Source organism: Lissotriton vulgaris, chromosome 1_1, assembly GCF_964263255.1.
Source record: "Lissotriton vulgaris chromosome 1_1, aLisVul1.2, whole genome shotgun sequence".
Lineage (NCBI taxonomy): Eukaryota > Metazoa > Chordata > Amphibia > Caudata > Salamandridae > Lissotriton > Lissotriton vulgaris.
This window is the reverse complement of record NC_141685.1, coordinates 1,939,603,467-1,939,627,736: the sequence shown is the minus strand read 5'-3', so window position 1 is coordinate 1,939,627,736 and position 24,270 is coordinate 1,939,603,467. Positions and strand designations below refer to the sequence as shown.

Sequence of the window (24,270 nt, the reverse complement as noted above, 5' to 3'; positions counted from 1 at the left end):
AATGCAGCACCTCTTTGATTCTCACATCCCAGCTCCAAAGACACATCGCCTCTTTTCATCATGTATCTTGGCTCAGTTGACGGCGCAACTAAGGTACTTTGCAGCGGACCATGGTTGGTTCCTGTATCCGACTTATGCTCCATCATGAACGGTCGGCCTGAACATTTGGATTGACTCTGGTCTAGCATGACGAGATAGCTCCAGTTGGGGCTTTATGCTTTTAACCCCTTCGGTGCTCATGACGAGCTCAGCTCGTCATGAGGCACGGTTGAGCTGTGCTGATGACGAGCTGAGCTCGTCATGAACAATGGGATTTACACATCAATCAGCACAGGAGGGGAAAACCATTAGCAGCAATGGTGTTAAGCACTACATTTCAGTTTATTCGTTTATACTTATTGGATTTTTGTCATTTTGCTGTTGTTTTGTTCATTGAATTAAGCTCTTTTTTTCAAACCAGGCGTGGTATCTTTTTGTCTGGTGTTTTCACTGTTTTACTGTGTGAAATGTTGCACAAATACTTTAGACATTGCCTCTTAAGTTAAGCCTGAATGCTCTCTGTCAATGTACCAGAGGCTGAGCACAAGGTCATTTAGGGTGTTTTTCTGTCTTATGGTGACTAGGATTGTGGTTTCTGCTTGGACAGGGTGCATACCTCTGCCGACCAGAAACCCAATTTCTAACATTGGTGATCAGCAGTGAGGATAGGACTTGTGTTTGTGCAGTACCATACAGTAATTTAGTGTACATTGCCAATCCATACCAAAGATCAATTTGAGCTCTTTTAAATTCTCTATGATTGATATTTTTAATTGTTTCCTAAAATCATGTCTCTGACTGGCGAATCTACATCCGCACCTGCACAAATTGAATCTGAGAGAACTGGAGGGTTATACTGTGGCCCAGCTCAAGGATTTCTGCACAGGAATTGGGCTTCATGTATAGAGTACCACCATGAAGGTGGAGATGCGAAAAGCACTGAGAGTCTGGGTAGAAGCTTGTGCTGCTTAGAACATATCCCCAGAAGATGATGAGGAGCTGGATGATGAGGAAGAATTGGACCAAGACTCACAGGAGAGTCTGGGACTGCCTGTGGAGAAGGGGGGGGCGTGCAACTTCCTGTCAGGATTCGTGATTTCCCCAGAAAGGGAGCAGTGTGTCATCCAAAGGCATGTCTCCAGAGGAGCTGAAGGTCATTTGGAAGGAAAGTTAGAATTTGAGTTTGCCAAACTAAACATGAAGAAAGAGAGAGCCTTGGAGGAAAAGAAGATGGCCATGGAGGAGGAAAAGAAGAAGAAAATGGCCATAGAGGAAAGAAAACTAACTTTGGGTCATAAACTAAACCTCAAGAAGCTGGACATTAAGGCTAGGCAGGCTGAGTCCAGCCGTGATTGTGGCAGCGTGTCTTCATTGCCCTCTGGCAAGAATGTCCACATTCCCAATGGTCTGATTCCTGAATTTGTGACAGCAAATGACAAAGCTAGATGGTTTGAGGCTTATAAGAGGGCCCTGAAGATGCAAAAGATCCCCTAGGGAGATTGAGTGCCTAGTCTGTGGAGGCTCAATCCTAGCGAGGGGAGGGACTGCCTACTGACTCTAGAGCGGGAGGACAGGATGGGATAACCCCTGTGAAAGAAGCCCTGATCAGAAAATATGGCTTGACCCCAAAGAAGTATAGGCAAACGTTTAGGGACAGTCAATAACTGAGCCAACAGACCTGGGTGTATTGTGCTGTTTCTTTTTTACAAGGCACTGGGTGTTTGGGTGAAGAGCAGTAAAGTATAGGATTATAACGGGCTATATAACTTGATTGCAAAAATGTGCATGTTCTGTCTTTGTTTTCTCAATCTGTGCTAATGTCTTCTTGACAGTAAGCTTTCTGACCTAAGGGAGCTTGCTCAGGAGGGGGATCTCTGGGTCAGCACCAGGGCCTACAAGAGGATATCTGGGGGGGTCACCAAAAGGGTGGGCAGGATCCTCACTAGAAGAAGGGGGAGTAAAAGGATGGGGTTCTCTAAAGGGCCTCAAAATAGTTCTTTGGGTCAGGACTCCTGTCCTCCTACTGAAGAGAAAAAAGATGGTTCCCTGACTGTAGGCCATCAGTGAAGGTATTCCTAAGTGCTTTGACTGCTAACAGGAAGGGAGACTAAGTTTCCCAAGCGAGCACAGCCCCCACCAGTGAGAAGTCATTGGGGCTGGCAACTGTAGCACTTGGGGGAGGAGATTGCCCCAGATTGTGTGGGGGACAGAGTAGATGTTACCCTAGTGTCCCCGGGGCCTGGAGAGATGGTGCAGAGAACCCAAATGCCTAGTAATACTAGAAAGTACAGGCAGAGGCTCACCTTTAATGGCAGAGGATGGAGGCTCTGAGAGACACTGGAGCCAGTATGACAACTAGCAGGTGTCATCTGGCATCCTCAGAGCAGGTAGTTCCTAATGTGTTCCACCATGAATGATGGGGGGTCCCAGGTTCCTTGATGGTAACTCTGAGTTGGTCCATGCCTGTGGATTTTCTGCTTGGCAATGAGCTGGAGCATACTGCCAGGAAGGAGGTAGAGCTGAGGAACCATTTCCAGATGCTAGGGTTTCCTGGCAGCCCGAGAGGGTAGTTAAGAGGACCTTGAGCCTGGAAGAATGGCCCAGGTGCCTGCCAAGAACAGGAAGGGCAAGGGATGCTGGAAACCTGCTCAGCAAACTCCCATGGTCCGGGAAGAAGCTGACCCTGAGAGGAACATCCCGGATCCTGCCGGGGAAAATGTGGCTAAACTGGGGAACTTGCCTGAGGTGGCCAACTGGCAGCAGGAAGGGGGTCCCACCAAGGAGTGGTTTGTCAAGAGGTAGAGGCAAAGTGACTCGTGTGGGTCTCTGGCAGCAGGCTCAGACCTAGGCAACTGGTGACACCTGTGGCAAACACCTGATATACCAGGAGAAAGGTCTGAGGTGGCCAACTGGCAGCAGGAAGGGGGTCCCACCAAGGAGTGGTTTGTCAAGAGGTAGAGGCAAAGTGACTCGTGTGGGTCTCTGGCAGCAGGCTCAGACCTAGGCAACTGGTGACACCTGTGGCAAACACCTGATATACCAGGAGAATGGTCTCGTGTATAGTGAGCCTGAGGCTTCTGAGCCTGGTACAACTCCACAGTGCTATAGGGCCTTCCTATTGGGGTTGGCTCATGATGCCCCCCTGGCAGGTCATTTAGGGAAAAGACAAGGCTATTCACCTACTTTTAATGGCCTCAAATGAGAAAGACCTCAGATGCGCTCTGCAGGTCCTGCCCTACCTCAGAGGTGAGTGGTACGTGCAAGGCCCCCACAATTTTTCCCTTTCAATAGCACTGAAAGGGTAGGCATCGACATCATTGGGCCTCTAAACCCCATGACCACCTGGGGCAACAGATTTTTTCTGGTCTTGGTGGACCATGCCACATGGTACCCAGAAGCTATCCCTGTAAGGACTGTGACTGCATCCGGCATGGCCAGGGCATTGGTGTGGATTTTTACCTGTGTGGGTTTCCTCAAGGAGGTGGTATCTAACTAGGGTACCAACGTCATGTCAGGGTACATGAAGACCATGTGGAAGGAGTGTGGGATAACCTACAGGTTTTCCACTTCTTGCCATCCACAAACCAATTGGCTTGTTGAAAGGTTCAACAGGACCCTAAAAGGCACGATTTTGGGCATACCAGAACCCATGAGGTAGAAGTGGGATATCCTCCTACCATGTCTGTTGTTTGCCTTCAGGGAGATAATGCAAAAAGAGGTTGAATTTAGCCCCCTTGAGCTTCTCTGTAGGCACCCTGTGAGAGGACCTCTCAGTTTGGTGAACAACGGCTGGGAGCAAGCTTCAGAGGAAGCCACCCCCCCCCAGGATGTGGTCAGCTACCTGCTGGCACTCCAATACCAGACATTCTGGTTTTGGAAGCTCCTCCAGGAGAATATGGAAGCCATCCTGGATGACATGAAATGCTGGTATGACCAGAATGCCACTGTGGCGGAGATCCAGCCTGGCCAAAAAGTGTGAATGATGGGGCCTATGTGGGACCCAAGGGTCCTGCAAGACCGCTGGTATGGGCCTTATGGGGTAATGGAGCGCAAGAGTCACCTACTTGGTAGACCGCAAAGCTCCCAGGAACCTTCTAAGGGTCCTTCATGTCAATTGCCTTGTGCCCCCTTTCGAGAGGTCTGCTTAGAGATCAGCTTACCATGTTTCTGGTTACTGATGATAGGGTGGTTACTGATGATAGGGTGGAAGGGGAGAGTGAACCTCTTCCTGACCTCCTTTCTCCCAAGGAGCTGGATGTGTCAGTAAATGGTGTCAGCCTCTCCCCTATCCTGACCCGCGATCTAAAGTGGGACTGCTGCCAGTACTGGGAAAGTGTACCTCTTTTTTCTCACTTACCCTAGGATTTTCTGCATGGTGTACTCATGATATTGATACTAGTGACGTTTACAGATTATGTGACAAGGTTAGAGCCAGCACTAAGGAGACAGTCTCCAAGATGCTGGTGTAGGGGTTATTGAGCTCTCAAACAGTCCTTGGTAGAGCCCAGTGGTATTGGTCCCTAAGGCTACCACTCCAGGTGTCACACCTGACGTTGGGTTATCTATGAGGTACCGTGGGCTCAGTGTAGTCATCAAGACTGATGCACACCCCATCCCCTGAGCTCATGAGCTCATAGATTTACTTGGAGCTGCCTAGTTCCTCAGCACATTTGACTTAATGTCTGAGTACTGGCAGATTGCTTTGATCAAAGGGGCTAAAGAGAACTCTGTGTTCTCAAGCCCAGAAGGTCACTTCCAGCTCTGGGTCTTGCCCTTCGGGTTGAAGAATGCCAACCAGGTCCTGGATTGCTTTGAGAACTTCAGTGCTGCTAACCCTAGAAGACATTGCAGTCTTTAGTTCTAGATGGGAGGACAACCTACACCACCTCCAGGAAGTGCTTTGGGCACTACAGAGGCTGGATAGGGCAGGGTTTAGTGTTCTACTTGGGTCAACAAGTGGGAGGTGGCAGGGTGCAACCCCTCCATGACAAAATTGAAACAATTTTGGCTTGGGAACTCCAGAAGAACCAGACAAAAGTGAGAGCCTCACTGGCTACGACAGGAGATTTGGCAAGGGTTATGGCACCATTGTTGCCCCCTTGAAAGAGCTGACATCCAGGGAGGAGGCATGTCAGGTGATCAGGACAGAGGTGTGCCAGAAATTATTTGACTCCCTGAAGGAGTTCATGTGCACAGCACCCATGCTCAGGGCCCCTTCTCCCAAGAATTCCTTGTACAGAGAGACAACTCAGAGCAGGGTGTATGGGCTGTACACTCACAGCTGAACAACTATGACGGGATCAGCCGGTAGCCTTCATTAGTAGGAGGCTTCTTTCCAGGGAACATTGCTGGAGAGCAATAGAAAACTTTGCTATGGTGTGGGCACTAAAGAAGCTGAGACAATACCTATATGGTATCAACTTCCTGGTTCTGACAGACCACAGGCCCCTCAGATGGCTAATGCCAAAGAGGGGTGAGAATCCTAAACTGTTGAGGTAGTCCATCTCCCTACAGAGAATGGACTTTACAGTGGAACACCGTCCTGGAACAGACCACGCCAATGCTGATGGTCCAACTAGGTTCTTCCGCCTTAGTGAAGAGAACTCACAAGGGGTCGCTATCCCAATTTTCAGCTGAGGGGACATGTATTAGACCTGGCATCCTTTGCATGGATTCCCCTGAATTTTTGCTTTCAGACCTCCTGTTTTTTGTTGACTTCATTTTTTCTGGCCTTCGGACTCTGGGCACTTTACCAATGCTAACCAGTGCTAAAGTGCATACCCTCTTTGCTTAAAACATGGTAACATAGGCTTATCCACAACTGGCATATTTAATTTACTTATAATATTGGCATATTTGATTAACTTATAAGTCCCTAGTAAAGTGAACTACATGTGCCCAGTTAAATGAGCGCTTCCTAAAAGTGGCATTTTCAGATTTACAATTTAAAGTGTGACTTCACCATAAATTGATGTAAAAAATTGTGATCCCATCGACCACAAACTTGGAGGTCCAATCTCTTCCCAATTGGAAATTAAAATTACACTTGTAAAATGTAATAAGGTATTTACGCTGTTATCCTATGAAAGTGACGGGACATGCAAAACTTAGATTTCCATGTCCTACTTTTTAAATAAATTGCACCTTACCTTCTGGGCTCTACAGGTCCCACCCTAGGAGTGGCTTATGTATTAAAAAGTAAATCTTGAGCTAGGAAAAAGTTTATTTTGCCAGGTCAAAAGGGCAGTTTTAAAGTACACACACAGGTTACAATGGCAGACCACTGACAGGATGGGGTGGCACAACCATTGCATACATTTTAGACCTATCAGCCTTAGGGCGGTGTTACCCCAAACATTTTGCCTTCACCCTTATTTTTGCTGATCTCGTTTTTGCTTGCCTTAGGAGGACTCTGTGCACATTACTACCGCAAACCAGGGTGTGTACCCACTCCTTAAAACATGGTAACATTGGTTGGCATATTTTGTTTTACTCGTAAGCCCCTCGTAAAGTGATACTATATTTGTCCATGTCCTGTAAATTAAATGCTACTATTGGGCATGCAGCACTTATTGTACCACCCACTTAAGCAGCCCTCTTAAAACATGTCTCAGGCATGCCATTGCAGCCTGAATGCAGTTTTAAACTGCCAATTTGACTTGGTGATATAACCCCCTTGCCAAGCCTTAAACTCCCCTTTTGCATACAAGTCACCCCTAAGGTAAGCCCTTTGTAGCCCACAAGACAGTGTGCATTGTAGTTAAAAGGTTGGTCAATGTAATTTTAAGTTTTACATGTCCTGGGAGTGAAAAATGTGTCAATCTGTTTTTCACTGCTGTGAGACCTACCTGTCCTATAGGCTTGCATTGGGTTGCCCTATTACATTTAATAAGTGCTAGCATTTGATTGGCAACATGTTTGGTGCCTGAAAATTTGTAATTTAAAACCCTCTTTAATGGTAATGTCGGATTTTAAGTTACAGTTTTGAAAATGCCACTTTTAGAATGTTGCCATGTTCCTTCCCTTGCTATTTGGTGCCTGCAGCCTGTTCCAACCATCTTAAACTATCTTAAACCTACATCTGGAACCAACCTGAGTGAGTGCTAACTCCCCTCCCCTCAAGTGGTGCCCACCCAGTCCTGGACCCTTGGTAGTAGTGTTAAAGGTGCCCAGGTAGCCAAAATTCAAAAGTTAACAAACAACTGCTCTGAGAACCGAGAGGAGACCAAGGCCAACCTGTTAGTCTATCCACCCAAGGTGCTTAATGGGTCAGCCTTACTTCGCAGAGACTCCCACTATGTTCTTTTCCACAGCAGCAAATCTTGTTCAGCAGTCCTTCGCCAGAGGGGTATCTATCCTCATGGAACTCTCATCTGCTAGATCTTCCAACTTCATCTCGCTGGAGATTTTTAAACCCCCAAAAAAAGACTAAGTCCAAAAGTAGAAATCTTCATTGCAACTTCGTCCAGCAGCAGCCTGATGATGACACATCCTCCTCCACCTTGGACACAACCTGCAGCATTGCCCTGCAGAAATTCTACCTTTTCAGAGACTTTACTTCAAATTTCTATAAGTCCAAAAAGTTAAATGCTGACTGGCCCCAATCGGCTTTTAGCATCTGACTCGCACTTATTTACGGTATTGTTGGACTGGGACCCAACCTCGCACGACTAGATGTCCATGTTTGGTACTTTGATCTCTTAGGCTCTCGTTTTTACCTTAAACTTTAAAAATTCATAACTCCGGTTCTACTGATTGGAGTTTTTTTGTTATTGTGTCAACCAATTTATTAAAATTAATTCTATTTTTCTAAATTGGTGTGGGATTTTTCTTGTGTTGTGTTTTTACCTTATTGCTGTTTGTGTGCCGCATAAATGCCTTACATATTGCCTCTAAGTTAAACATGACTTCTTCTGCACAAAGCTATGAAAGGATTACGCACAGGTTAATTTATTGACTTTTGTGGTTCACCCTAACAGGAATTGAGGCTAGAATGGATAGATCTGTGTTTGAGACAGATCTATCCATTCTACTTGTGAGATTGATTCCCCTTCAACCGATCATGCCACGGATCGCTTGCCTGATCGTGCAGGCCGGGACCTTCTAAACCTAGCACCGATCACTGACTCTCAGAAACGGTCAAGACATTCCGACGACCCTTGCTCCTTGATCCTCCCGACAGGATTCCGATTCCCGTCCAGCACTGTTGGCTCTTCAAGGCCAGTCCTGATGAAGATCCCGATTAATGAGGATCGAAACGCCGTCGACCACTCAGCGCAATTATAGGCGCAGCACACAATGTGTTTCTTCCAAACTACAGCCAATCCAAAGTAGAATCAAGCTCCACAATTCAGCTGGAACCATATTGTTTTATTGACTCACTGTATCTATTTATGCACTAGTCACTATGCGCCGAATTTGCTGATCACGTTGTCACTTGCGTCGCTATCTTGCACATCCTGAGCACCAAGTACAATCATGGGTTGTATTATTTGTTTATTTACAGTGCTGCTACAACTGTAACTTGCTAATCCCTGTTTTTTGATAAACTTGATGCTATGAGCACATTTGAAACAACTAAAGAGTCTCCTTATTTCTTTCCTGATAATGTCTATGACATATCCTGTCTAATTGTCCACCAATAATACCAGTTGGGATACTACATGTTTTTCTAGAATACTTACCCCAATCCCAACGTGGTTGATGGGTTTTTGCTCCTGTGCTTTATACAAGTTCACATGACAGAGCACTAACAGTCTGAAACATGTTAAGTGTTTATTTACAAGCTCGCTGAAGAAAAAGAATAGAATCAAAGGTGGTGTCCTGCATCTTTTGACTTTAGGAACAACTTAATTTTTAAAGGTGTCTTGCTACAAATATCTAAAAAAATGATATAGTAATTTTCAAAAAAGATATTTTATTAGCAGAAGCATTTCTCCTTAGTCCATCAGTTCATATCAGTGGATTGAGAACTATGTTTGTTAAGGGTGATAGTTTTCAAGCAGACTTTAGAATCATTCATGGATCCTCCCACCCAGACAGCAGTGCCAATCGTAATATAAGAGGCAAGTCATTTGCTATGGGGACCATCTGGTGACCTGAGTGGTTGTTATTGATGGATAAAATGGTAGTTCATTAGTTCATTAAAACAAACCTAAAAGACTATTTTGTTCATAGCACTTGTTTAACTCCTATATTTCAAGATGCTCCTATATGCAATAATGAAGAAAACGGAGCAAAGTGAAATAAAACAATGCCTAGGATCACACAATTTTGTCAAGTGGGAAAGCCAGGTTTGAGCCCAGGTTTTCTGGTTTCACATTGTATAATTCCATTTCATTCCAAATCAATAATCAAATTACTTCCTATGTACACTTGATTCTCTCAGTGTGGCAATAGTAAGCAGAGAAGAATTACCCTAGGTGTGAGAAAGGAAGTACAAAGGCCACAGGTGGGTACTTCGTTTATTGTGTCCAGTTCAGGCAGCTCCCAGCTAGCAACTGCCACTAAAGCGTATTCTGAGACCCACGCAGGAAACAGCAACAAAGAACATTGCCAACATTCTAATACAGATCCCAACACACCCCCCTTCCTAAAAACCTAAAACAAGCGTAACCAACAGGGCAACACTACATAATCAAAACATCACATAGTCATGAAATTTGACAGGAGCAGCTCTTACCCTGGAAGGAAAACTCCTGGGAGAGGTGCGATTTGGACAAACACCTCTACTGGAAGGAATTTCATTAGCAGAAGAGAAACCAGAATGAACAGGAGTAGCATAAGCAATAGAGGAACCTGAAGGAGCAGGAGTAGCATTGGTAGAAGCATGGGCAGAAGCACAATCAAGATGTACACCCAACTTCCCTCCAACATACACAATGATGGATTGGTGAACAATGGAAAATAGCACATTTGTTCCAAGTTTTGCCATTGTCTGATACCACCACGCGGTCCTTCACCACTCTCACTTTTGCCGGAGCTGAGAACCGAGAGGTCCCCTTACGAACAAAACCAGGCTTTTTAATTCTTACCCAATCACCAACACAAAAAGGAGAAACTTTTCTAGAAGAGGTACCATACTTAGATTGTACAGTTGCTGTAATATCCGCTACTTTGCCAAGTTTTCACAGATCAACCTCTTTCCTAGACATCCAATCTTTTTTTAGCTCGGAACCCGCAACACTCCCCCTAAGCAGAGTGAAGGGAGAAATGCTGGTACTGACATGAAGAGTAGTCCTGACTGCCCACATCATATCAGCAATGGGCATTCTCCAGTGTAAACCGTTCACCAGAGCCAATTTGAACTGATCTTTGATGACACGATTCATGCGTTCGACAAGACCATTGCTGCAGGGGTGATAAAGAGAAGTTAAAAAATGTTTGATGCCATGCTCAATAAGAAAATGTTGCATTTCCAAAGAAACCAGCTAGGTGCCATTATCAGTCACAAGTTCCTCAGGAAACCCTTCACGGAGGAACACTTCCTTGAAAAAATTAATGATGGATGAGTAATTAACAAACTCCACAAACTTAACCTTAGTCCATTTGGACATTTAGTCCACCAGAGCATACAACGGAGAACTCCCAGTGATACCAAAAGAACCCACAACATCAAAAGCTAGTTTGCACCAAGGAGAATCCTTCACAACAATGGGGTCAATGGGTTCAATGAGAGAAGGATGCAACTTGTCACTCAAAAACACGCACAACATTCCTTAACATAATGCTCAATGGATCTGTCCAACCCAGGCCACCAAAAATCCTCTCTGACTCTGCGCTTCATAGCACGAATATTAGGATGACCTTCATGGGCCAGGTCTAAAATGTTATTATGCATACACACCGGAACAAACAAAAGACCACCTCTTTGTAATATTTCATCCACCAAGGACAACTCTTCACAAACCCTTTAAAAAGGAATAAGTTCAGTGGACAAATTCTTGTTGATAGGCCAGCCATGAACCATGTAACCAACAACCATCCTAATTTCATCGTCATCGGATAGAGCCTGTGACCACTCACACTCAGAAGGTGCACCCTTCACGGTGTTAGCGACCGCGGCAACAGCACATACAATGTCAAGATCCTCATCAGGAAATTCAGTAACATTTTCAACAAGACATAACTGGGATAAACAGAGAAAATTTCAAAAATACTGAACACCCCACCATAAGGCTAACGCCTCTTTCTTGTTGGTGGAGTAAGTGCTATCAGCAACTCGAAGAGTCCTGGAGGTGAATCCAATGGTCTCCTCACAACCATCACTTCTCTTTTGCATAAGAACAGCGCCCAACCCCACGTTACTGGCGTTGGTAGAGACAATACACAAGTCAATAATGTTAAATAATTTCAGGGCGCACTCCGGCACAATTTCTTTTGTAAGAAGGTTAAACTGATCATTACATCTGTCGCACAACACAAACCTGGCATTTTTCTGTAGGAGTTCACGCAAACAGAAGGTTTTATCAGCAAAATTTCCCACAAATTTGGCATAGTACTCCACTAACCCAAGGAAGGAGCGAAGCTGATCTTTGTTTGTGGGTGCTGGGGCATCTTAAATGGCATCTAGAATTTTCACCTTAGGTTCAACTCCATTACAGGAAATGTGGTGACCCAGATAATCCACACCCTCATGAAAAAAACTTACATTTGTCCCTCCTTAAAGTCAAACCATGTGACTTCATAGTTTCAAGGACATGTTTGACTCTATAGTCCTGCTGTAATTCGGTTTGTGCGTGGACGAGAATATTGTCTTGAAAAAATGCGACTCACACAGTGTTCTTTAATAAGTTGCCCATGAGGCGCTGAAACGCTGCAGAAGCCAACGCCAAACCTAAGGACATGCATTTGTAACGTAAAGCTCCTTCTGGTGTCACGAAGTAGGTAAGATGTCTGGAGTCTTTGATGAGCTCCTCTTGATGATAAGCTGAGGAAATGTCAAATGAAGAGAAATGCTTAGCCCCATCCAATGTTGCCAAAATTTCGATTATGTTAGGTAATGGTGGGTGATCAATCCAAATATTGGCAATGAGATCGCGCAAGTCCACACACATCCTAAAAGACTTGTCAGCCTTGCATGCTAAAACTTTAGGGGCTAACCATTAAGATCCCTCAATGGGCTCCATTATGTCCCTATCACACAAATGTTCCAGTTCACGCTTAAGTTCGGTACGCAGACTCATGGGTACCTTGTGCACCTTGTGTATGACTGCCTTTGCACCATTCTTAAGGATAATTGGGTAAACTGAAGGGTTTTCAGCACCCTGACTACAATTGAAGACTTCAGGATATTTCTGAATCCACTCTTCACCAAATACGTGCCCCACCATCACAGTACCGGAAGGATTGGAAGATGAGGTAGGATTGTAAAACTTACATGCCTTACATCTTGACAAAACAATGTCAGGATGGTTAGGGTTGAGAATAATGCGAAGCTCTCCCTGCTCCTACCACCCCAACAAGTTTGAACCATCTTCAACTATGTACACAGTCCCAGTGGCAAGATCCCCACAGAATTCCAATGTGGCCTCAAATTTACCAAGAACTTCTACCGTTTTGCCCACATACACAAAAATCTGATGTTAAATTGGAGTAATTGAATGTCTTCTAACGTACAAAAATCCTTAGCATTGATAAGGGTAAATGGAGAAACAGAATCAGCCAGGAAATTTCCATTCACACAGATAATACATGATGGAGATTTCCTTTTGCCTGAACTAACCATAGCTGCAATCTCAAACACACCTTCAGATTGTGAGGATGAAGAAGACAACATTAATAGAGCAGTCTCATTCTTATCACTTGAGTCAACAAAATCTTCTTCGGTAGACCTGACAGTATATTTGATTTATTTGTTCGAACTAACAGCTCTCTAGTTAAGTGCAAGATGACCTTTTTTTACCACATTTAAAACAAGTTTGATTTAAAGCATAACAAAACTTAGCATTTCCCAAATGAGATTTCCTTCCACAGCGAAAACAGAAAGGTTGTATCTTCTCAAACTTAATCTTGGGCGTAAGTACGGATAAAGAATTCCGCTACAAATTTTCATTAGAGACTTTAGTAGGCTTAACATTAGATTTTGTGAATAACAATTTGACTTCAGCAGGTTCCACAGAACTGCTCATTTCTTTCATAAAAATTTTTGAATGTTCAATGTTTCTGGCAAGAGTGAGAGCAGTTTCAAGATCGGGGTCATAAGATGATAAAAGTTTCTCTTGAATTTTCTTGTTACACATGCGTTCAATGAGCTGATCATGAACGATTTTGTCTCTGAATTCTCTATAGTTACAAGTGGTAGCAAGAGTTCAAAGTGCAGCTACAAAATCGTCAATGGATTCACTCGGAACTTGACCACGTTACAAAAACTTATGACGCTCTCACACAAAATGTTTGGGGGGATTGAAGCTTTTGTCCAAAGTTTTATTCAAAGATGTGTAATCACCAAAGATTAGGGAATCACCATCGTCACCACCACTTACATGTGTGCTAACAAGTTCAAGAGGTAAAGTCTTCAGAATACTTCTACCTTCTGCCCCAAGATTATAGATGAGGAGTGCTTTTTTTTTTTTTGCAGTGAAAGTATCGCCATTGATGGCCTCAAGATAACTATTAAATGTATTCTTCCACTGTTGCCACAAAATTGGAGGAGTACCAGGAGATTGCAAAAAGGGTGGTGGAGCTAAAACACTATGCATAATGAGGCTGTGCATGGGTGAGTTGCTACCCGCTTAATTGTAATAAATTAAATAGAAAATAAAGTTGCAGTGTAATTAGTGTAAAGGAAACAAAAAACACTGTGGATGTGAAAATTAAAGCAATTTGTAAATGGATAATACATTTTATAATGCACACTGTGAGTGCTTCACAGAAGAAAAGGAATCCAGAACACAACGTGTATTATAACAAGGTAATGGCTGTGCGTGTCAGCGAAGAAACAGAAGACATGCAGTGAACATGTGAAGTTTGCAAAACTGTGCGTATCAGTGATATCACATAATATGAGCTGTGCGTGCTAGTGGAAAACAAGACATGCAGAGAAGCAATATAGTTGGCTAGGCTGTGCACATCAGCGATGTCTCGCAAGCTGTGCACGTAAAAGGAAAAACAGCTGAGCGCATCAGCGATCGGACAACATCCACATTGCCATGGTGAAGAAAGCCAAATCGTAACACATCTGTCCAAAACGCCGCACGCAACGTGACGACATGGGCCAGGCAGGTCAGGCTCCTTGACGTTGTTCGTTATGAGGGAAGACAACGTCACCAGGGGAAAGCACGAGCGGCAATTGCGGGAACCACCACAGTCACGCGCAAACCCCAAAACAGTACCTTAATGCCGTGGAAGACCGACTTCATCCACCAGAGGAGCAGGAACACAGCAACACTCAGCGAAGGTCTCCTTCATCTCGCCGAACACAGGAGAATGACAGGACAGTGGAAACTGCAGGGACAGGATTCCAGGAAACAGACAGCAGGCAACCAAGGTCACGAAATTAATGGGAGGCCGAAAATGGGACAACTCGTCACCAATGAAAGGAAGTACAAAGGCCACAGGTAGGTACTTTGTTTGTTTATTGTGTCCCGTTCAGGCAGCTCCCAGGCAGCAACTGCCACTACAGCGCATTCTGAGTTCCACGCAGGGAACAGCAACAAAGAACATACTAAACAGTGTGGTAGAGGGATAGAGATTCAGGGACAGCATAACACACTACTGTCAAATCTACAACTCTCCTAGAGACTAGCTGCTAATTTAGAGGACATTATGGAACAAAATCCTCTAAATAACTCATTGACTCACTGCCCATACCATGTGCATACTGTGCTGCTGCTACACCCACCTTACACAATCCCCCAATTCCCCACTCAGACCCTGCTGGCATCAATGAGGACCTCTGGAACACCACAGACCGTATTTCTTGGCCCCTAAAAAATGTCTACAAGTACCCATGTTCTATTATTTCCCTGCTTGTATCTTCCTGTTGTTTGTACTTGTGTTGTTTTCATTGTTTCCTTTCCTGTATTTATTTGCAGTTCCTTTTGTACCAGCCAGTTGTGTTTTATCTTTTCAGTGAAAAGCATGTTCTTGCTGACAGGTTAGTTTGTAATCTTTCACAGTGAAGTATCGTTTTGGAACTCCATGCTTATGCTCTTATGCAGCCTTGGCAAAACTCCTGCATGAGAAAAAGATGTTGGAAGCCAGACAGTTCAAATGCTCTTTTTGGCTCCAATAACAGTGGGTATCTTGTGTAGGTTGTAAGCTCCAGCAAGGGCTGCATTTCAAAAGTGCCCAACTTTGCGCACTTTGGTATTGTAGAAGGGGCCCCAGTCGATTGTACGGCCCCTTCTGCAATACTGAAAGCGCTGGTGCATATACGGTGCCAGCGCTTTCTCAAGAGGGCGTTCCCTCATTTCCAAGGAGGGTGGCCCAATGCAAATGAGGGAATTCCTTCGCCTCTGCTCCCACACCGTATTATAGACACGTGAGCAAAGGCAAAGAAACTGTCAGGAGGCCCATTGACAATGCACCACCTGAAAGGTGGTGCACTGCCAGTGCGCCTCCTGATAGCAGCCCTCTGGAGGGGGGAAAATGATCCTATGGACCCCCCAGACACTGTCTTGCGGGTGGGTGCAGTGACTCACTGCTTGCATGGGGATCTGTAATCCCCCTTAAAGGTGCAGGCGGGTTTGACGCCTGCACAGTGAAACACGGAGCGGCTGCTTCAAAGCCGCCCTGTTTCTCATTTAAATGCGCAGCCCCCAGGTCAGCGTGAGTTTGCAGCTGTCCTGAGAGCAGCACATTCAATTTGATAGGGTGCACTTTCACTGTTTGTGCACAGCACACCTGTTTTAAGGTGCCCCGTGGTGCAAACAGGGAAACTATGACCTATCCCTGTTATGGCCCAGGTATTTTGATTTGCAGGGCATGCTATATAAAGAGCCATAAATCCAGTTAATGCAGAATATTTCCACACCAGTCCACTAAACAATTTAATGTGATCAGAAACATTTAAAGATTTGGTTGTTGAATTGCTTTACTGTTGACGATTTTTAGGTCTGGCCTTGCAAGAGCTTCTGTTGTTTTACCAGTCTCATGTAATAAAAGTAATACAATAAAAAATATGCCACATGCTCTGCACTGTGGAGGGTGCAAGCAAAATGTGAATGACAGCTGAACATCCAAGGGTTGAAGATGGTTGACAGATACAAACATACAAAATGGAGCTTTGTGTCAGCCCTCTTCATCCCGTGGGTGTTTAACTGTCATTCACATTTTATGTACATCTTCCCCAGAACAGGGCATGTGGCAATAGGTCCATCCACTTCAGCCATTGCCTCTAATGCACTGGTACTGACAGCATGTCACAATACATCTGAAAACCCTAGCTGAAATCATGAAACAAACGACCATTCCGGAGTGTTGGTTGATGCTTGTTGTTAGATATGCAGAACTGATTAAACAGATCTGTTTCTTTTTGCTACACTGAATAGCCCCTTTAACTGGGTCTTCATATTACAAAGACAATAGTACTGTTTCTTGGTGCCAAAAAGAATGCCAACAGGAATGATATCTTACTGTAATGTGTATTACAACTAAGAATGGTTCTATGTACACCTCCATGCTAGGAAGCACAAGTACTATTTGAATAAAATCGTATGCTATAATTAATATGTTTTATGTTTCTTATTGCAGGCATTTGGCTGCCCATTTAGACAGTTTGATTTCCCTTGTGTTCTTTTTACTTTGTGGCATACACGTGCAATGAAAGAAAAAGTTAATCATCACATCAGCTTGCCAAGGTCAAACCATTTGGCTTTGCAAATCCTTGTTACCAAATACATATGGAGTTTTCCATGTGTGATGAGCATGATTTCTGTTTTTTTTGTCTGCCTCTGTAATTCTATAGAACCTACAAATAAATTGATAGTTGTGAAGGATTTAATAAATGGGTTGCTTTAATCGCTTTCAAAGTTATTGGAATTATTAATACAAAATGCTGGTCATGATTTTATGTTGTTGCCTACTACACCCGGGTAATATCAGAACAAATGAAGGGTCTTCAAAGCGCTCTTCCAAAGTTCTAAGCAGTGGATGGCTGAATTTCAGACACATCTCTGGGAGATTTGTGCAACATGGGCAGCTAGATAATGTTTATACCCAGGGGTCAAACAAAGTCAATAAGAGGGCATTGACGCATCGCCAACGGCATATGAAAAGGATGGACAGGTTACCTGTATTCCGTAAATAGCAAATAAAGGCATCTTGTGTCTTTTACATAAAAACGAGAATGCCAAATATAGTGCAGATATTCCTAGCCTTGTTTTCAGTTTTAATGCGAACAAAGCTGATTCCAAAAATGAAAACCTAAATATAGAGTTCACTTTTAGGAGACAAATGAGTGCATATGATTTCAATTGACCATTTTCCACCTCAATAAATTTTGCAATATTTCTTAATTCCTCTATCGATATTTTAGTCAGGCATATGCCATTCATTGCAAGTGCCCTCATTAGACTTCATTAATATACACATTGAAGTTAAGGTATTCTTTTCCAAATAATGTTAACAAATTTGTCATAGAAACCCCATTTGGTTTCACTCAGATGTCACAAACGCAAACATTAGCCATGGGTTCTTCCACTTTCCTCAGTTCCCTTTCAGCAGCCATGGAGCTCAAGTGAAACATATTCAAAAAGGTACGACGGCCGGATCCCTTTAAATTGCTGATCTTACACTTCAATGTACATAATTGATAGAATTGTAGTCGTACATCTACCACCCTTAATAACTTGACTCTGTGTGCATTGTGAGCTGAGCATGGTATCCTTTCCCATTTCCTGTACAGCTTCACCTAACAATCATAGACAAAGGCGATCTAGCGCCAGGACGCCCGGGTTTGGTCAGCAGATTGTGCTCTACAAATTCCTCATTCATTCATTCATTCAAAGGTTGATATGCCCCGTTGGTCTTTCAGAACAGTAAATTATAAGGTAGTTCGGCAGATGTTATGCTCAGTGGCAAGGGTGATTGATGCAATTATTCCAGTATGCCATGCATGGAGGGCACCTAAAGAATAACCCTTCACGCACGGGATGTTACCCCAGACTACCTTATCAAGTAACAGTATGCTGGCTATTGTACATAACCAACTACACTGTATTATTGTTCTCCTTCAAAGCGGAGTGACGTGTATACTTACTATGTGGTGGGCTCCCAGGCGGCTCTTAGAGGGTGTGCTGGCATTACTCTCAGCCCTCAGGGGTTGTATGACTCCCCTACAGAGTACAAGTAGTCTCTGACTTCTTTAGTCATGTTGAAGAGAAACACTCTCATTCTTAATAATCACATTTAAGTTGCCTTGAAGAAAATAACACATCGGATTCATGACTGACTGCCATATCTTCTTGGAAGTCTTAATTGTAACTTAGAAGGTTACTTTTATGGCAAGTGGGGGTTATGAGAGGATACTAAAGACACGTTTCCTAGCCTAGTGTGGGCACAATGGCTTCATATGCCACTTAAATGAACTAACATGTAGTCCTGTATGTTAATCCATTGTCTTATGAGCTGTCAAAGGAAGAGAGAGAGCTATGGGACATGGAAAGATGAGGATTCCCTATAGTAGTTTCACATCTGTTTATATTAACAAACTCCTTTGAAAAAGAATGCCACCAATGCATTTTTCAGTCATGACTGTCCTTTTTCATGTTAAGATAGAAATGCACTGTATAGCATCGACTTGTTGATACAATGTTATTAGTGTAGCTCTGTTGTACACAAGTTAACCTTATTGCCCACTCCTGCTGTTAATAATTGGCTGGTTATTACCCTCCCTAGGTTAAGGGGCCTAGCTGAACGTGAACACTCACAGCAAGGAGGGTAATTAGCATCCGCTATTGCCTACAGGTGAAATAAATAACACTATTAGCATCTCACATTCAAAATATAGTGCAAAAGGAGGAAGAACTGTCTCTCACCTGAAAGGGTGGAAAAAAGTATGTATTCTCCCATGGTGCTACTTCAGCCTCTTCCTCTGAAACAGCCATTTCACACAAAGCTATCTGAAGTCCATGGACATCATTTTGGTGCTGCCAGGGGTTGCAGTAGCGACCCCTCGCTTGCCCATCGCAACCCGTAACACTTCTTTTGAGACCCCAGGCATCAGAGGTGGCAAACTTAGAGCCTGAACACAGCGCTCAACCTTCTGGATGTTGGGTTGGTTGGGGTTCCCTCTACATGTTTTCTGTCAATTTTTTACTACACTAATAGTTAATAGTATTACATTATTCACTTGCAGTATAATATAACTGGAGTGCAATAAGCTGAATATGACCTTTCCTGGCAGCTGAGGTAAATAAAAAAAATGCTTTAAAATATATTTTGTGTGCGTGTTTTCGGGTGCTAGCGTGTTTATGTGAGAGAATGGGTTTATGTGAGAGAGTGTGCGTGTATGTGTGAGTGAAGGTCAAAGGGTGTAAGATGTCACTTGTGCTACCTCCAGGGCCGGCTCTAGGCTCATGGTGGCCCTGGGCAGGGAGCGTAGGTAGGGGGCCCGCATGAGGGGGTTCAGGCGGGGCGGAGCGCGCAGGCCATTAAAGAGGGGAGGGGGTCAGGGAGTTTAGAAGTGGAACAGAGCCAGAGGCCGCCAAATCCCTGCCAGGGGCCACCACGCAAATATGTATCCATCCTCAGAGGAGTAATATATTAAGGATATATATTGGCGTGGTGGCCCCTGGGGTTTGGTGGCCCTGTGCAGGTGCACAGCTTGCACATGCCTAGAGCCGGCCCTGCTACCTCTGGCTTTTTGGTGAATTGATGTCCATGCTGGGGTCCTCCCCTTTCTTTTGCAAAGAGGGAAGATGAATCAGCCATGAAATCTAGCTCCCATGATTGCTCCCCTGGCAACCGTGGCTTTTCTTGCCAGCTCACACCATCTTTAAATGCATCTGCATCACATACAAAGCTTTCACGACCAGAATCTCCACGCATCCGGCTGATAAGCTCACCTTCTGCGGTGGTTCTCAGCACACCAGTTGCCAGCTCACCATCAGCTTGGCAGCAAAGAAATGCATAAATGAAATAACTAGTTGATAACTCTTCTCAATCTATACATGCTGTACATGGAATAACATCCCGCACCATCAGGACTGCCCAACCCTGCTCTAACTTAGAAAAGAGCTGATGAGGCAGACATTTTAAAGAACACATCAGGGTTCCTTAACAGTTCATGTCTCCTAAAACCCATCTATGTCTTCAGTCACTTGTCTACTGTATCTCCGCATTTGCCCCAGTACAGTGCCCCATATGTCTATAGCTTGGTTTGCAGTTTATAGAACCCAAATATTTACACATATAAACATAAACAAAGCACTAGCTTTGTGCCAATACATTGTGTTAGACCTGGCTCTTTCTGCAGGGTCATCCCCAAATGTTTTGCCTTTCTCCTTCACTTTTTGCTGAATTCGGTTTTGTTGGCCTTCGGGCTCTAGGCACTTTACCACTGCTTCCTAGTGCTATTGTGCATGTGCTCTGTACTTAAAAATGTTACCATTGGCCTAACCACAATTGGCATCTTTAATTTACTTATAAGTCCCTTGTAAAGTACACTACATGTGCCAAGGGCCTGTAAATTAAATGCTACTACTGGGCCTATAACACTGATTGTGCCGCCCACTTAAGTAGTCCTTTAATAATGTCTCAAGCCTGCTAATGCAGAGCCTTTGTGTGCAGTTTCATGCTGCCATGTAGACCTGCCAAGTTAACCCTCTAGACAGGACTAAACTTTCATTTTTAACACATGTAAGCCACCCCTAAGTGTGGCTCTGGCCAGCCTCAAGTGCAGGGTGCAGTGTAAAGTTGGACATGTACTTTTAAGTTTTACATGTCCAGTTACTGAAAAACTTATTTTTTCACTGCTGCAAGGTTTAACCCTTCCATAGGTTAACATTGGGATGATTTTATCATACTTTATAAGTGTAATCCCCAATTGGGAAAAGATAAACTTTGCAAGATTGGTGTTTCTAGACCCACAATTTAAAATCACAACTTATGGTAAAGTTGGATTTTAAGTTGCAAGTCTGAAAATTGCACATTTAGAAAGTTTGCATTTTCTTACTTAAATATTCTGTGCCTATTGCCTGTCTCTGAATACACTTCTGAGGTGAGTGACAAGCTGGGCCTTGTGCATTCCCTCCAGACAGCCGCACACAATGGGAGATAGGTGTGACTAGATTTGCCTTAATGGGCCATTAACTGGCTTGATGGGGGGTGGGGGGTGGGGGTGGAGCTAAGCACAACCCAACTTGCACCTGGGTAGGCTGTGCCCTGTCTCCACACAATAGGCCTAATGACCTAGTGCTGTCACTCTAGCCAGCTTGGAGCCAGGGCAGGGGAAGAAAATGATTCCCTGCACCTGAAAGCCACTGTCTAGAAGCTTCTCCCACCCTTCAGCAAAGTATAAATACTGGACCTCAGACACCACCAATTCAGTACACTTCAGTACATTTCTGGATCTGTGGATACTCTGCTAGGAAGAAGGAATTTGGTGCTTCTGAAAGGACTGCCACTCTGCTGGACTGCTATGTTGCAGGGCTCCTGCTTTGCTGTGCTGACATGTGCCTGCTGCCCCCTTGCCTGGTAGTGGGAAAGGATTGGACTTGCATCTCTACAACCCAGAACCCAGAGTTAATCCAAGGGCCAGCTGACTGGTCTCCTGTTTTCAGAAGTCTCAGGGTCACACAAGACTTCTAACTAACCTGTTTCTGAACCTAGACTCTGCCATTATTTATTTATTTATTTATGTAAAGAGTTTTATGTAGCGCTGGCTAGACCCGAAGGTATCAGAGCGCTTTACATTAGGTTCCACAATGTAACAGAAAATGATCACAATTACACATTATGTCAAAAAATAAGCAATACATTGAGAGAGGAGAGAAAGGAGAAAAAAAGAAGTGGAAGGGGGAAAGGAGAGGTGAGAAGAGGGAGGATGAGGGAAGAGACGACAGGCGAGATGACAGAAAGTTTGTCTAAAGACCGACTGGGTAGGTGACGTCCAAGGAGGGAATCTTCAGCCCGTCTCCTCTTTAGCTAAACAAGCTAACTCCATCGGGCATCAGTCAAAATAGCTAGGTCTCAAGTGGTGAAGGAAAAAGATCACAGAAAAAGAGGGTGGGGATCAAGGACAAGGACAGTTGAGGGCAAAGGTCAGTAGCTGGAAAGAGGGGAAGAGTAGAGTGGAGAGGGGTGTGGGGTAGGGGAAGGGGGAGGGGGAGATCAGGTCAGGAGAGACATACGAGAGTTTGCCCATAGTCCGGCTGGGTAGGTGATGGTCAAGGAGGGAATCCAAAGTCCATCTCCCCTTTAGCTCGTGAGGTAGCTCCACCAGGCATCAGTCAAAATGGCTAGGTCTCAGCTGTCGAGGGAAGTTTGCAGAGTAAAGATCCTGGTGGGTGGGCGGGAACAGGGTCGGGTGAAGGCTGGTTGAGGTCCAGACAATGATCAATGATTATAGATCAGGGGAGGAAAGAGCATCGCTTAGGGTCTCCGAGTCAGCCATCTAGAAGTCAGGCAAGGGGGACGAGAAGTGCTTAATTTGAGCCGGTGCTCAGCACTGGCACCGAATGCTCAGCATCGGCGCTTATAGCACCAGTTAAGGACACACTTATTTAGAAGGCACATGATTTTCCATAGACTCAAAGAATGTTGAGCCACACCAAGTCTCGAACCAAGTTCTCCAGCTCCGAAATCGGCAGATCTACGTATTAGGGCAAGTCGTCTCCAGGTTTAAAAGTACTGGGGCTATAGTCAGGAGGCAGTTTGCCTCAGCACATTTCTCCTTTCAGGTCTGCCTCCTGAGGAGAGCCCCGGCACGTTTAATGTTACGAATTAACCACTGGGGACGAGTCATTTAAAGTTCGAATTCAGTCTGCCCCTATGAATCTCAGTAGCCCAGAAGGGAAGTGGGAGGGCAGCCGTCTTGACATCCGGTCAAAAACGCTGAAGCAGAGACATTAGAGCCACTTGTTAATATAAAGATCGTCATGGAGATAAAATCGGCCCCTCAATAAGATGCATCTCTTAATCTGTGGGCACAGGTTCAGCAACGATTGTCCAAAACGCCTAGGTGTCTTCGCACAGCATCCCTGGAGAAGATGAGATGCTTCTCATAGTCCTTATTTAGTCGCCATTTTAGGGTCAGGCACTATTTATGAGGAGATTGCTGTGGAGATGAAAACGGCCTCGCAATGGAGCACTCCTCATAATTAACTGGCAGCATCAGCTCAGTTGATAAAATCGCCCAGACTTCAGTGACGTGGTAGCATGCCCCTTCTCACTGGCACCAAGAGAGTTCTCACCTCTGTTGGTTCTGATGTTCACTGTAGGTGCCCCGCTCGTCCTGCTGTAAGTCACCGCAGTGCGTAGCCCCCAGCTCAAGAGGTGGACCCGGGGAAGGGGAACTGCAAGCTGGGCAAAAGCCTTACTGTGCAGCTCCCATGGTACTGGACAAGACCTCTCCGCTCGGCAGGCGCCACCTTAGCCTCTTCATCGGCGGGAACATTCAAGGCTCATTTCTCCATGATGTCAGATCAGAGAAGGGCAACAAGGATCTTCTTGTGGTCAGCCAGCATTCCAGTCGCACAAACGCCATTCTTGGTGTGGAAACAGCGCAGCAGGATGCCCGCTCCGGAAGCATCTGTGAGTCTGCCCTGAAAGGTGGTACCACCCCAGTCTTGGACCCTTGGAAGTGGGTCTAAGGTGCTCTGCCCTCTCTGGTGCTTATTAAAACTGCTGTGAAGCCTCATATGACAACGCCACACATACCGCCACTAGGATTTAAGGTACTGTGTTCAGCAGGATCAAGTGGGTCCCTGTAGCCGGCCCGCTCTCCATCGCGGTTGGCCTGAACTTGTGACTCGGTCCCTGTTCGGTGCAACCAGATAACTAAAGGTGGTGATTTGCGCTTTTCAGCAATATTGTAACAGATATCTTTGAAATTGCGTTACTCAGAATCTACTTATTGAATTTTTGTTGTTTCGGCCTTTTTTTATTCATTAAACTAAGCAGTATTTTTCCAACCTGGTGTAGATTATTTTTGTGTGGTGTTTTCACTGTTTTACTGTATTAAGTGTTGCCCAAATACCTTTACAGATGGCCTCTTAAATTAAGCCTGACTCTGCCCCAAGCTACCAGAGGGTGAGCAAAAGTTGACTTAGGGTGTGTATCTGACTC

At 44.6% G+C, this 24,270-nt stretch overlaps 1 protein-coding gene across 1 annotated transcript in view; it reads left to right on the top strand.

The window, feature by feature from the left end:
- Positions 1-24,270, top strand: part of PPFIA2 (PPFI scaffold protein A2) — a 1,928,138-nt gene that overhangs the window by 1,587,068 nt on the left and 316,800 nt on the right. The gene's annotated exons all lie outside the window — the stretch shown is intronic.